The following is a 15,446-nucleotide window of genomic DNA, read 5'->3' as shown; positions in this document are numbered from 1 at the left end:
TGTACAGAAAATTTACTGGAATTATACCAGGTATGCAGGACTTCAGTTACGTGAAGAGATTAGAGAAGTTGGGGTTGTCCTCCTTGAAGAAAGGAAAGTTAAGGGGAGATTTAATAGAAGCGTTCAAAATCTGAACACTTTGGATTGAGTAAATAAGGAGAAACTGCTTCCAGTGGCTGAAGGCTCAGTAACCAGAGGAAACAGATTTAAGGGGAATTAGCAGAGGTTTTCTTTTAATTTTGCACAGCTAGTTGTGGTGATCTGAAATGCACAACCTGAAGGGATGGTGAAAGCAGTTTGAATAATAACTTTTATAAGCTAAATGGATTAATTCTTGAAGGGGAAACATTTGCAGGGCTATGGGGAAAAGGGCAGAGGAATGGTACAAATTGGATAGCTCTTTCAAAGAGCCAGCATAAGCATAATGGGCTGAATGTCCTCCTTCTGTGCTATACAATTCTATTATTCTATGATTTTTGTGTCCTGACACTCTAACATTGGTCCTTCTTACCAACCAACACATCTCCGTGCTCATCAATGGCACTGTCTCACTATCTAACCTGACTTCCTAGTTCCTTGTATTTGTTTGTGGGATGTGGGCGTTGCTGGCTAGGACAGTATTTTATTTCCCATCCCTAATTGCCCTTGAGAAGGTGGTGGTGAGCTGCCTTCTTGAACCACTGCAGTCCTTGGGGTGTAGGTACACTAATAATGCTGTTAGGAAGGGAACTCCAGGATTTTGCCCCAGCGACAGTGAAGGAATGGCGATATAGTTCCAAGTCAAGATGGTGTGTGGCTTGGAGGGGAACTTGCAGGTGGTGGCATTCCCATGCATCTGCTGCCCTTGACCTTCTAGGTGGTAGAGGTTGTGGGTTTGGAAGGTGCTGTCGAAGGAGCTTTGGTGAGTTGCTGCAATGCATCTTGTAGATGGTACACACTGCTGCCACTGTGCACCGGTGGTGAAGGTAGTGAATGTTGACGGTGGTGGATGGAGTGTCAATCAAGCGAGCTGCTTTGTCCTAGAACTTCCTGAGTGCTGTTAGAGTTGCACCCATCCAGGCAAGGGGAGAGTATTCCATCACACTCCTGACTTGTGCCTTGTAGATGGTGGACAGGCTTTGCCGAGTCAGGAGGTGAGTTACTTGCCGCAGAAGTCCCCGCCTCTGACCTGCTCTTGTAGCCACAGTATTTATTCGGCTGGTCCAGTTCAGTTTCTGGTCAAAGGTAACCCCCCAGGAGGGATAGTGAGGGATTCAGCAATGGTAATGCCATTGAACGTCAAGGAGCGATGGTTAGATTCTCACTTGTTTGAGACATTCTTTGCCTGGCACTTGTGTGGCACAAATGTTACCTGCCATTTATCAGCCCAAGCCTGGATGCTGTCCAGGGCTTGCTGCATCTGGACATGGGCTGCTTCAATATCAGAAGAGTCGCGAATGGTGCTGAGCATTGGTCACTGATGATTGCACATTCCCACTTCTGACCTTTTGATGGAGGGAAGGTCATTGATGATGGTTGGGCCTAGGATGCTACACTGAGGCACTCCTACGCTGATGTCCTGGGACTGAGATGATTGACCTCCAACAACTACAACCATCTTCCTTTGTGCAGCAAGCTCCTCCAGTACTAGTTCAATAAGTTTCTCCCTACTGCTGATATTCCAGGAATCTCTCAGGCCTTTGGCAATGGTAACTGGTCCCTGTTCTTGCATTACTTCTGCCGTCCTAACACTCCTGTTGTTTCTCAGTTGCAGTGTTTTAGTTAATGGTCACAGATTTCCAACCACTGATTAATTTTAACCTTTGTACTGACTTGGGATTTCTCTATAACCTCCAAACTAACCCCAGATTTCCAATCTCCACATAACCTGAACTCTCTGATCCCCATACATAGAGAAATTTCTCCCAGGTGATCACGAGTGTCGCTGGCAAAGCAAGCATTTAGTGCCCATCCCTAATAGCCCTCGAGAAGATGGTGGTGAGCCGCCTTCTTGAGGCACTGCAGTTCATGTGATGTAGGTACTCCCACAGTGCTCTTAGGGAAGGAGGTCCAGGAGTTTGACCCAGTATCAGTGAAGGAACTGCAATATAGTTCCAAGTCAGGATGGTGTTCCCATGTGTCGGCTGCCCTTGTCCTTCTAAGTAGTAGAGGTCATGGGTTTGGAAGGTGCTATCAAAGGAGCCTTGGTGAGTTTTTCGAACAAACCAGGATCTATAAATTTAGTCATGCAGTGCCTATTTTTCCAAGCCTGCAAATTGGCGAGCAGGAAGCAAATGCGCACTATCCGGCATATTGGTAAAGGCAATAAAAAAATTTGTAAAAAAAAAATCAGCATCCTGCATTTATGCCTGAAACAGGCATTATACCCGTATGCATCTACTAACAAAGGACTTAACACCTGTTTGAGGCCCACTCTACGAGATTGGAGGGAATAGTCTGTTGTGGAGAAACTAATCATTTTCCACTCCACGCTCCATCCTTGTTTCAGACACCAATGCAAGGAATTTATGGATTCATTCATGTTCAAAATCTGCTCCTGTCTCTCCTGTGGACATGCACCCTCCAACTTCTGAAATCTCCACTCCATCTTCTCCCCCTGCCACAATTGCTGTCATTAAACTTCTCGGCTAGGAGACGGTAGTGTAGTGGTGATGTCACTGGACTAGCAATCCAGAGGCCCAGGCTAATTCTCTGGGGACACAGGTTCAAATCTCACCGTAGCAGCTGGTGGAATTTAAATTCAATTAATACATCTGGAATTGAAAGCTAGTCTCAGTAAAGGTGACCATTGTCGACTGTCATAAAAATCCATCTGTTCACTAATGTCCTTTAGCGAAGGAAATCTGCCATCCTTACCTGTGCTTGTGACTCCAGGCCCACAGCAATGTGGTTGACTCTTAACTGCCCTCTGAAATGGCCTAGCAAGCCACTCAGTTGTCAAGGAAAATTAGGGATGGGCAACAAATGTTGGCCTTGCCAGCAACACCCACATCCCATGAAAGAATAAATAATTCCATGAAGCACAGTTTATCCCATTCCCATCCTCACTAACTTCAGCTTCTCTATAATTAATGCATCATCCTATCTGTTCAATCCCTACAGCTTTTAAAATCATTGGCTCCCTGAAAAAGCTTCTCTCAGCCCCTTCATTCTTTCCTCCTCCTGTGCCATTTCAAACTTCTGTCCTCTTTCTAAAGTTATGAAATACGTTGATGTCCCACAACTAACAATGCTCCCACTTCTCCCTGTTGGAAGCCCTTCAACCAGCCACAGTACTGGAACAAACAGTCAAAGTCAACAACATCCTATGTGACAGCAATCCTGGCTTTCTGTTCTCTCTTATCTTCATTTAACACCATCATTCACTTCATCTCTTCACATCCATAGAAATGCTCACTTATGGGGCAGAATTTTACCTACAGACTTCTGAACCCTGCCCTCAGGTTCAAATAGGAGTCAGAAGCCTGCACTGCGTGGGAAACAGTCACTCACTGTGATTTTCCCGGGAGCAGTCAATTAATGGCCAAAGGACAGGTTTGTCATCCAATTAAGGGCAGCAGGCACACTCTCAAAGTTAGTGGGCATATCAGAGGCCATCCAGCTTGAAAGTAACAGCAAGATGCCATGACAGCTAAGTGGGGAGAGGGCGCCCCAACGTGTAGGCACCCTTTCTCCAACTTTTTAAAATCTTAATTACAAAATAGATTCAGAAGCTTGACCACCACTGTGGAGGGAGAGCCCTTCTACAAGGCAGCCTGCAGCTGCTACTACACCCAGGCAGGTAAGAAGAACCTCAAAGCCTGTTGGAGCCCCGAGTCTGTTGCCGGGAGGACACCTTCAGGCAGCAAAACTGTTCCCCATTGCCTGTGGAGACCTGGAGGCTAACTGGAAAAATCCCCGTTGGCCTCCAATTGAGTCAATTGGTTACCCACTAGGGAACCGACACACAGGCTGGCGATGCAAAATTCCACGCCTGCCCACCTGCTTTCCCACCCCTTGAAGAGGCTAAAAATCCAGCCCATGCTTTCCCTCCCACCTGTTACACCATTACATTATTTGAAATATCATTTACCCCTATGCCTGCATGGTTACCCTTGATGTAGTCCATGGTTCCTCTTCTTATTTACTTATATGCCACCCCTTAGGATTGTTATCTAGAAATATAAAATCATCTCTCACGTATGCCGACAGTAGCCCCACAGGGCTAAATTACACCTTCCCATCAAACATATAATGGCTGGCCAAATGGAGAGAGCAAGTTGACGTTGGAAGTTGGAAACAAATCTAAGTATGAACAATATAACAGCAGTGTCTTTCTCCAGCTATTCTGAAATAATAGTTTGGTAATCTCCAGAACAACAGTGGAGAGTTTCCATTAAATGTGAGTTAACACAGGACAGCAAGTTTAGAAGGAACCATCCTCAGCTAATGTATAAGTGTTTAATAGGAGTGAGAAATCTAGTATATTAAATCTTGAAATACAAGTCATAATAATCCTTCCAATGAAAAGGAAATAAATCAGTTCTTCCCTAGTACACTGACAAACTATGGTTCAGCCCACAGGTCTGTTCAGAGTGCTGTTAACGCATTCTCTTGACTGAAGTATTTCTAATCATTAGAGTGTAAGGGGCCTTTCCCAGCCAATTTTACTTCTTCCCCCCCCCCCCACCCCCAAGACAACACAAATAAGATTGGCAACTCAGCCTTCAGAGTAACTTAAGTGATCTGCCAAAACCAGAGACTCAGATTTAGATCGTGTTAGAAAGTCCAGTGCTATAGATTTGCAACAATGACTTATAGTATAACAATATATTTGGCACAAATTCACCTTTACAGCAACAAGAAACTGCAGATAAAGGAATACATGAACTGATGTATAGCCATTTGTTACATTCATTTTTCAAACCCATTTGAACTAAAGTGGAATAAAGCAATGCCTGCAGAATGATCATAACAGAACGTAGGCCCCAAAATTTCTAAGGAGGTGGGAGAAAGCTGGGCCGGGGGTGGGGACTGCACAGGAAAAAAAAAGAATTGTATCTGTCAGGAAACCCAGAAAAACAGGTAACACAAAAGGTTCCACTGAATTTTAAGGTCAGGGAGGGAGTGATTGGAGACCGATGGGTTGTGGGGATGAGTGACGAGAAGAGAGAGACAGACATCATGGAGAGAGATCATGAATATCAGGGTGTGGGGGAGGAATCGTAGAGGCTAGGGGCAGGGATGCAACGGGACAGCATGGAGGGAGGGGGTAACAAGACAAGTCATCATGGAGGCTGTGGAGGTGGGGAGAAACAGGAAGAGGTGAGGTTGAGGGGGGTGTGGTTGAGAAGGGAGGGGATCAAATATTGTGGAGGCGAGGCGATTTTTAAATTGGAGCCTTTTATGTCAGAAAAACTAAAACTAACACATTAATGAAGGATATGAGCTAGTAAATGGAACACCCTCCATCACAGACATAAAAACTGATAGCCATATATGATTTATTTCAGCAAATAAGTTAATGGTTGAACCCTGATAATTGGCATCAGTATCTCTGCAGGCTGCACTGCAGTTAAACTGTTTGGCATTAGTGCTTCCAGAGCCACTCAAACCCATTTCATGTGAAGAGTTTAAGGGACCTGCAGAAACCAACTAGTGTTCATGGTAAACAAGTGCAGGGGGTGTTGAATGCCAGGCTGCCACTTTGCTCTGTACTTTTACATATTAAGCTCCATACCCCCGCCCTCACCCATCCCCATGCCCATGCCCAGGCCAACGTTGTGGTTTACCTCTAACGGACTGCAGTCATAAATTTAAAAGTCACAAATGAGACTTTCAAGCAACTGTACATGAAACGGCAGACGTATACAGTTATTTCAGAGTTGCTCTAATGTATACAGGGCTAATTCAGAGCCTTCCACACAATGTTCCACTGAAAAATAATTCGACAAAATAAGACTGCTTTTAAAGTTATCAATTTATGAGACAGTACCAATTTCATATCAGTATACTTTTTCCTTCGGATGTGGCCTCTAATCTTTCCAAATTGTTTTGTAGATCTAACAGTTTTTGTAGATCCTGTAATTAACGTATAAACAATGAAGCAATTATCTCATTTTCATGGGTTTAAAACATTGCAACACAGTATCATGCTGCAACGTCTCAACTGCCAACAAATTTTATTTGTATAGTAACCTGCTGGTTTCAAATTCTGGCAGAATATTAGTAACTGAACAGACATACCTTGTGAAAAACAGCCAAGAGTTAGATTTCCATTCAAACTTCACCGTTTAATCACAGTCAAGTATAGTGGGACAGGTACAACTTCACAACCTGAAACACAAAACGCAAAGCCAAACTGCCTCTCAAAACAGGTTTTTTCCAAACAAAGTCACATGGAAATGCAGCAGATGAGAGTCAAAGATCACCAGGCAGATTACGGAGGAATTTAACAGCCACCCAATCAGCTTGCCTGAGCTACTAGGGGCCATATAATGATGCAAAGGTGAAATATTAATGTGGAATTGCAAAAAAAACATGAATAATTGCAAGCACGGCTGTTGATGAAAAAACTTTTAGATCAAATCTCACAGGCTCAATCTGATCAATGCAAATTGAATACTAGATATTATTTAGTCCCGATGAGCCCATTCAGATCAAGGGAAGGAGAAAGAATCTTTAAAGAACAAACGAACAAAGAACAGTACGGCACAGGAACAGGCCATTCGGCCCTCCAAGCCTGCGCCGATCATGATGCCTGCCTAAACTAAAACTTCTGCACTTCCGGGGTCTGTATTCCTCTATTCCCATCCTATTCATGTATTTGTCAAGATGCCTCTTAAATGTTGCTATCGTACCTGCTTCCACCACCTCCCCCAGCAGCAAGTTCCAGGCACTCACCACCCTCTGTTTAAAAAAAACTTGCCTTGCACATCCCCTCTAAACTTTGCCCCTCGCACCTTAAATCTAGGTCACCTAGTAACTGACTCTTCCACCCTGGGAAAAAGCTTCTGACTATCCACTCTGTCCATGCCACTCATAACTTTGTAAACCTCTATCATGTCGCCCCTCCACCTCCATCATTCCAATGAAAACAATCCCAGTTTATCCAACCTCTTCTCATACCTAATACCCTCCAGGCCAGGCAACATCCTGGTAAACCTCTTTGTACCCTCTCCAAAGCCTCCACCATCCTTCTGGTTGTGTGGCGACCAGAATTGTACGCAATATTCCAAGAGTGGCCTAACTAAGGTTCTGTACAGCTGCAGCATGACTTGCCAATTTTTATACTCTATACCCTGACCGATGAAGGCAAGCATGCCGTATGCCTTCTTGACTACTTTATCCACCTGCATTGCCACTTTCAGTGATCTGTGGACCTGTACGCCCAGATCTCTCTGTCCGTCAATACTCCTAAGGGTTCTGCCATTTACTGTATACTTCCCACCTGTACTAGACCTTCCAAAATGCATTACCTCACATTTGTCCGGATTAAACTCCATCTGCCATTTCTCCGCCCAAGTCTCCAACCGATCTATATCCTGCTGTATCCTCTGACAATCCTCATCACTATCCGCAACTCCACCAACCTTTGTGTCATCCGCAAACTTACTAATCAGACCAGCTACATTTTCCTCCAAATCATTTATATATACTACAAACGGCAAAGGTCCCAGCACTGATCCCTGCGGAACACCACTTGTCACAGCCCTCCATTCAGAAAAGCACCCTTCCACTGCTACCCTCTGTCTTCTATGACCGAGCCAGTTCTGTATCCATCTTGCCAGCTCACCTCTGATCCTGTGTGACTTCACCTTTTGCACCAGTCTGCCTTGAGGGACCTTGTCAAAGGCTTTACTGAAGTCCATGTAGACAACATCCACTGCCCTTCCTTCATCAATCATCTTCGTCACTTCCTCAAAAAACTCTATCAGTGAGACACGACCCCCCCTTCACAAAACCATGCTGCCTCTCGCTAATAAGTCCATTTGATTCCAAATGGGAGTAAATCCTGTCCCGAAGAATCCTCTCCAATAATTTCCCTACCACTGACATAAGGCTCACCGGCCTTTAAGTTCCTGGATTATCCTTGCTACCCTTCTTAAACAAAGGAACAACATTAGCTATTCTCCAGTCCTCTGGGACCTCACCTGTAGCCAAAGAGGATACAAAGATTTCTGTCAAGGTCCCAGCAATTTCCTCCCTTATCTCCCTCAGTATTCTGGGGTAGATCCCATCAGGCTCTGGGGACTTATCTACCTTAATGTTTTTCAAGACGCCCAACACCTCCTCCTTTTTGATATCGACATGACCCAGACTATCTACACTCCCTTCCCTTGACTTATCATCCACCAAGTCCTTCTCTTTGGTGAATACTGATGCAAAGTACTCATTTAGTACCTCGCCCATTTCCTCTGGATCCACGCATTGATTCCCTCCTCTGTCCTTGAGTGGGCCAACCCTTTCCCTGGTTACCCTCTTGCTCTTTATATACATATAAAAAGCCTTGGGATTCTCCTTAATCCTGTTTGCCAATGACTTTTCATGACCCCTTTTAGCCCTCCTGACTCCTTGCTTAAGTTCCTTCCTACTTTCTTTATATTCCTCAAGGGCTTTGTCTGTTCCCAGCCTTCTAGCCCTTACGTATGCTTCCTTTTTCTTTTTGACTAGGCTCACAATATCCCTCGTTATCCAAGGTTCCCGAAACTTTTTAAAAATAAAATAACCTTGCGTGGTCAGTCATTGTTGACTTTACCACCACCATTTTTTCCCCCATTTGTTTACATTCTTTTACTACAATTGTTTTTTTTATTACAACCAGAGATATTACGTTCGTAATGCAAAGCATACATGACATTGTATAGAATAGCTCCTGATCTAATACACAGTGTATCAACATTAAAACATTGGGTAGATTTCTAATTAGTGTTATTTCATTCCAAATAGAAACCAGTTTACCCTCATATCTTTTGTAAAACTCTGGTATAGTATGAAATTCCTCCTGTTCAAGTCAGAAAGATATCATGAACAGCACAGAAAGAACATGTATCGAGACTGGGAGGAAAGGTAGGAGAAATATTGTTAATAGCCCCAGCTGCCTGGTAATATAACCACTCTCTTCAAATGGGAATCATATATTTTGAGGGTAGAATTTAAATACATTTTCTAAATTGTTTCAGTGCAACGCTCAAAACAAGAAAGGTATGTCAGATACAGGTTCCATCGAGGGTTCAATGGGCAAATAGAATGCAGTGTGTGTTCAGGAAGGTCTTCTGTTCAATTGCTAGTCCGCATTGATCTCAGCCAAGATTGTGGCATGATACGACAAATGGCCTCAGTGCCCTAGGCTAAGGAGAAATGAGAAAAAAAAAATCAACCAGGGTTGGTATTCTGATTGCTAACCAATGCCCCTATTTGGAAAGTCGATGTGTGGAGTTGGGTGAGGACAGGATAACACAACTGTAGAGCCATCAAGATTCCTGTGCCTGCCTTACTTTTTTTGTGAAGTGTTGTTTCTGAAAATAAGGGTTGGATTTTATGCTATTCTCCATGGCGAGATTGAAGGCAGGGAGAGCCTTTAATCGGGTGGGATGGTAGTGGGTGGGAACCCTGCCACCTTCCCGCCCCCACTCCAATTAAGTCCGTGGCAGGAAGGCCCCTCGTCAATTGAGGCACTTAAGTGTGCAATTATTTCCCAATTAAGGGCCTCTTTTGCCATCATCGTTATTAGCCCAGTGGCGGGCAGGCCTGTTGTCATGCAGGGAGCACAAACAAACCTGTGCAGGTTGCTTGCCAGGTGGTGGTTGGGTGGGGGTGCATCGTTCAAAGGCACTTAGTGCCTGATCAAGGGACCCAGCGTTGGGAAAGGTGAGGCCCGCTGAGAGCCATCCCTCTGCCCTTGTTGCCGACACGACAACCCCATCCCATGAAACCCCTCCCACCATCACTCACCTGTGGCCTGGGTCCATCAATGATTCTGGGCCTCGGATGGGTGCATTACCAGCAGCAGCCACTGCCTTCACTGTGGTGCTGCTGAACAAAAGAGCTGCCGGCCTCTGATTGGTCGGCAGCTCTCAGTGGGCAAAACTTCTGTCCTCGGGGTCCTTAATCTCGGGGAAGGCGTGCTGCTACCCAGTTAAGTGCTTGATTGGCACATGATGCAGCGGCCTTTCCTGAAAAGAGGCAATGTGGGGCTCTTGACGGCGGGCGAGACTCCCGTAGCCTCCCATTAAATACTGCCCTACATTTCAGTATCCATCCTCAAAACCAAACTAAGTTCTTTAAATAAGTCATAGAGTTATACAGCACAGAAACAGGCCCTTCGGCCCATCATATACAGTATTGCCAAGCAGTTGACATTTTGGGGCTATTATGAACATTTCACCCAGCCTCTCTTCCCAGTTGCAATATATTTCATTTCTATGTGAGGCTCCATGACATTCTCAGTAATTGCTCACATTCACTGCCTAGGTTGACACATGAACAATGGCCATTCGAGTCAGGTAGCAATGTCAACTGACACCTGTTGATACAAATGCATTATTGTCTTCAGGAAAAATTATGGAAGTGGGTAGTGGTGGGAACAAGTGCATGTCAGTAGCATCAAGCATGAACAAACACAGGGCCCTAATTATGTGTTTAAGGACAGGTTAAAGCATTTTAGCAAACTTGGTTTCCTAAGCGGATCCAAGGAGGTGCTTCCGAAATATAAATTTGACAAAGAAAAAGAATATTTAGATTTTTTTTTTCTTTCTGGTCTCCAATTGCACTCCAGCAAATGGGGTAGGAAAAAAATCCCATCCAATAAAAGATACAAAAGAACAATCTGAGGTGATTACTAGCAGATATTTCCATCCTTATTTGGTCTGGCCTGGACTCTGCTTGTCACTGGCCATCAAAGAACAAAGAACAGTACAGCACAGGAACAGGCCATTCGGCCCTCCAAGCCTGCGCCAATCTTGATGCCCGCCTAAACTAAAACCTTCTGCACTTCCGGGGCCCATATCCCTCTATTCCCTTCCTATTCATGTATTTGTCAAGATGTCTCTTAAACGTCGCTATCGTATCTGCTTCCACCACCTCCCCTGGCAGCAAATTCCAGGCACTCACCACCCTCTGTGTAAAGAACTTGCCTCGCACATCCCCTCTAAACTTTGCCCCTCGCACCGTAAACCTAGTCCCCTAGTAACTGACTCTTCCACCCTGGGAAAAAGCTTCTGACTATCCACTCTGTCCATGCCGCTCATAACTTTGTAAACCTCTATCATGTCGCCCCTCCACCTCCGTCGTTCCAGTGAAACCAATCCGAGTTTTTCCAACCTCTCTTCATAGCTAATGCCCTCCAGACCAGGCAACATCCTGGTAAACTTCCTCTGTACCCTCTCCAAAGCCTCCACGTCCTTCTGGTAGTGTGGCGACCAGAATTGCACGCAATATTCTAAGTGTGGCCTAACTAAGGTTCTGTACAGCTGCAACATGACTTGCCAATTTTTATACTCTATGCCCCGACCGATGAAGTCAAGCATGCCGTATGCCTTCTTGACTACCTTATCCACCTGCGTTGCCACTTTCAGTGACCTGTGGACCTGTACGCCCAGATCTCTCTGCCTGTCAATACTCCTAAGGGTTCTGCCATTTACTGTATACCTCCCACCTGCATTAGACCTTCCAAAATGCATTACCTCACATTTGTCCAGATTAAACTCCATCTGCCATTTCTCCGCCCAAGTCTCCAACCGATCTATATCCTGCTGTATCCTCTGACAAGCCTCATCATTTTCCGCAACTCCACCAACCTTTGTGTCGTCCGCAAACTTACTAATCAGACCAGCTACATTTTCCTCCAAATCATTTATATATACTACAAACAGCAAAGGAACACCGCTAGTCACATCCCTCCATTCAGAAAAACACCCATCCACTGATACCCTCTGTCTTCTATGACCGAGCCAGTTCTGTATCCATCTTGCCAGATCCTGTGTGACTTCACCTTTTGTACCAGTCTGCCGTGCGGGACCTTGTCAAAGGCTTTACTAAAGTTCATATAGATAACATCCACTGCCCTTCCTTCATCAATCATCTTCGTCACTTCCTCAAAAAACTCAATCAAATTAGTAAGACATGACCTCCCCTTCACAAAACCATGCTGTCTCTCGCTAATAAGTTCATTTGTTTCCAAATGGGAGTAAATCCTGTCCCGAATAATCCTCTCTAATAGTTTCCCTACCACTGAGGTAAGGCTCACCGGCCTATAATTTCCTGGATTATTCCAAAGTAACAGAAATCAGGAATGAACGTTATGAAGGGAAAGTGTGGGGCTCACCATGAAGGGAAAGAGTGGGATTTACCTTGGTATGATACCAGTCTACTGCACCACAAAGCAGTAGCACACATTTTCCCATGTGAAGAGTTAGTCATATCAAATGCAGCACCATAACAGGTGCCAATACGAGGTCAGATGTTTTCCACCAGAAAGTAAAGTCAATGGGAACAATGCACTGAACTGCTCCCAATGGAAGGTTTCAGGACAGTATCAGCAGGAGTCAAGGAGAGGTGAGCCACCTGCTGTTGTGCACCTTCTGAACATCAAGTTCAATAGCATCTTTGGTAAAGGCCTGGAAGATGATCATTTTGTAGCGCTAATCTAGGGCTCTTGGCCAGGAAGTGGCACATCTGAGGTGCGGGGGAGGAAGAAGAAAGAGGGAAGAAGAAAATTAGGACAGTGAAATATCCATAATTCTGTCCCTCAAACATTCAGTTTTATCACTGAATGAAAGAGATAAAAAAAAACTTAAAATATAAATCCTTTGTTATAATATATTGCAGCTTAACTCACTTGTCAATTGGTTTAGGCAAGCATAATAGCAGTAGTACCATTAGTAAGTTTATCAATGCATTTGGGGAAGGCTAACAAGGCAAGGGAATACACAATAAATGGTATGATACTGAGAAGTGTAGAGGAACAGCAGGACCTTAGAGTGCCTGTCCACAGATCCCTGAAGGTGGCTGGACAGGTAGATAAGGTGGTCAAGAAGGCATACTGGATACTTGCCTTTATTAGCCAAGCATAGAACATAAGAGCTGGGAGATTATGCTGGAACTGTATAAAACACTAGCTAGGCCACAGCTGGAGTACTGCATGCAGTTCTGATCACTGAGGTTTAGGAAAGATATGATTGCACAAAAGAGGGTACAGAGGAAATTTGCGAGAATGTTGCCTGGACTGCAGAATTTTAGTTATGAGAAAAGATTGGATAGGCTAGGGTTGTTTTCTTTGGAAAAGAGGCGGCTGAGGGGAGACCTAATTGAAGTGTATAAAATTATGAGGGGTCTAGATAGAGTCGAGAGGAAGGCCCTATTCCACTTGGTTGAGGGGTCCATAACCAAGGGGCATAGATTTAGGGTAAGAGGTAGGAGGTTCAGAGGGGATTGGAGGGTAAATATTTTCTCCCAGGGGGTGATGGGGATCTGGAACTCACTGCCGAAAGTGTGGTAGAGGCATAAACACTCATAACATTTAAAAAGTACTTGGTTTTGCAAGACTATAGGCCAAGAGATGGAAAATGGGATTTGGCTAGATGGCTGAATGTTGGCCGGCATGGATATGATGGCCCGAATGGCCTCCTTCCATGCTGTTAATTTTTATGATTCTATAATTTCCTATGATTATATGAACAGGCTTCTATAGAAGGTTGTACATCAGACTGGATGCCAGGATCAAGAAAACCACAGTAAACTGCAATCGTTATAAATTCAGGCTCCAAATATCAAAATATATTTCAAGGGTACGCTGATTTTCCATAACCTTTTTTAAATGGATACTTCAGGACTGTTAATAGGACCCGTGATTTGTCTGATGGATTTTATTTTTGAAAGTTTTTTGGTATTTATCCAAGGAGCTTTTCTGCTATATGAACTGTGCTTTTGCAGATATATAACAACCACACAAAGCAGAGCTGAGTTTAGGAGCTGTAAGAGAGAGATACAATGCTGGATCTTCCTCCTCTCACCGGAGGAAGGTCAGGGCAGGACTTACACCCACCATGCTAATCCTGCCATGACTCCAATCCATTTTTCTCGATTGAGGGTTATTACCTATGCAGACGAGCTCTCAGCATGAACGCTACCTCTGAAGAGGAAGATCAAGCAGCACTGCAGAGGGACACATGGCACCATGAGAGACTGAGAGCCCAGTTAATGATAGTGGAGCTGACCTTAAGACTTGGTAAACATTTTAAATGAGGAGTCTGATTGGACTGAAATCTTCAGCAAGTGAGTGACTGCAGTCTTCTTGGAGGGAGAGATAGCCACTACTTGGTTCTCTCCCTCCAATTAACGAACTAGCAGGCCTTCTGCCTCTGCTCTACCTCTCTTGGCAGTTCCTGACGTAGGTAGTAGTGGTGGCAGAAGGAAGGTAAAATCCAGCAGATTTTCTGATCTTGCTTCCTTCTTGGCATTTATATGTGGTTGGCCACCTTCCCTACTGTAGCAGTGGAAGGATATCTAGGTCAGCTAGGGTGGAAAGGCGGCAACGGGCCTCATAGTCTGGTTTTCCACCACTGTTATGACCAAGTTGGGAGGAGTGCACTGTTAATTCAGTCCCACTTCTCCACAGGTCACAACATATATTTAAATTTTCCCACTTGTCGATACAGTCAATCATATACTCTATTTTTCCCAGAATAGAAGACACTAACCAGGTTTGTCATATGAACAACAAAATTCACAGTTTATTATAGAACAAGTCTTAACTGGTGTTGAAGTGAAACATAAACACACAGATTAAAACTTTTAAAGTCCCAACATTAAATTATTGAGTCCTCTTTTTACCTTAGCATCTCACACTCACGCATACACACATATATGTATACCGGTTAACCAAAAAAATAAAAAGGGATTTTTGTTCAGAGCTCCGTTACAGACAAAAAGCACTAGGGTTGATTACTTGCTCATTTTTGAAGAAAACAGCAGGTGAGATATGTTGTTCCAAAACTGGCATACAGCCTGACTTCTGAGTACACGTAGACAGGTCACTAAGATCTTTCAAAACAGTTCCTTTCAGGCGGTGTTGAGAATTATTTTAGCAGGCCTTCTTCAGATACAGGAAACAAAATGAATTGGCACAGTGGTCTTCACAGGATCTTCTACTGAAATTTTGGAAAGCGAGCTGGGTTGTGGTCTGTCCTTTTTACTTCTTCAGCAGCTTTGACTTTATTACTCCGGAATGTAAAACACACACTGACTCACAACCAAAAAGCCTGTCAATTTTCTGCCCATCCCAGGTGCACTCTGCTACTACTGGGCTTGTCCAGTCAAAGGAACACTTGTTACCAGTGTTTCTGTTCTATCTTGAACTTGAGTCATGTGACAACCTGTAACATTGTTGCCACCAGTTCCTTCACCTTGATGGTTCTCTTTTTTAAAAAAAAGGTCCAACATTTATTCAGTTTAACCATAAATTCCTT

The 15,446-nt window shown here is 44.2% G+C and overlaps 1 protein-coding gene across 3 annotated transcripts in view; it reads right to left on the bottom strand.

The window, feature by feature from the left end:
- The window catches only part of pacsin1b (protein kinase C and casein kinase substrate in neurons 1b), a 447,488-nt gene that overhangs the window by 349,027 nt on the left and 83,015 nt on the right, over positions 1–15,446 (bottom strand). For all 3 annotated transcript variants that reach the window (XM_068057059.1, XM_068057058.1, XM_068057060.1), the window contains exon 2: positions 6,226–6,315. The gene's annotated coding sequence lies outside the window, so the exon portion shown is untranslated. The remainder of the gene's footprint in view (positions 1–6,225; positions 6,316–15,446) is intronic.

Source organism: Heterodontus francisci, chromosome 25 (genome assembly GCF_036365525.1).
Source record: "Heterodontus francisci isolate sHetFra1 chromosome 25, sHetFra1.hap1, whole genome shotgun sequence".
NCBI classification, from domain to species: Eukaryota; Metazoa; Chordata; class Chondrichthyes; order Heterodontiformes; family Heterodontidae; genus Heterodontus; species Heterodontus francisci.
The sequence above is the reverse complement of the archived record's forward strand: the minus strand, read 5'-3'. Positions and strand labels throughout refer to the sequence as shown.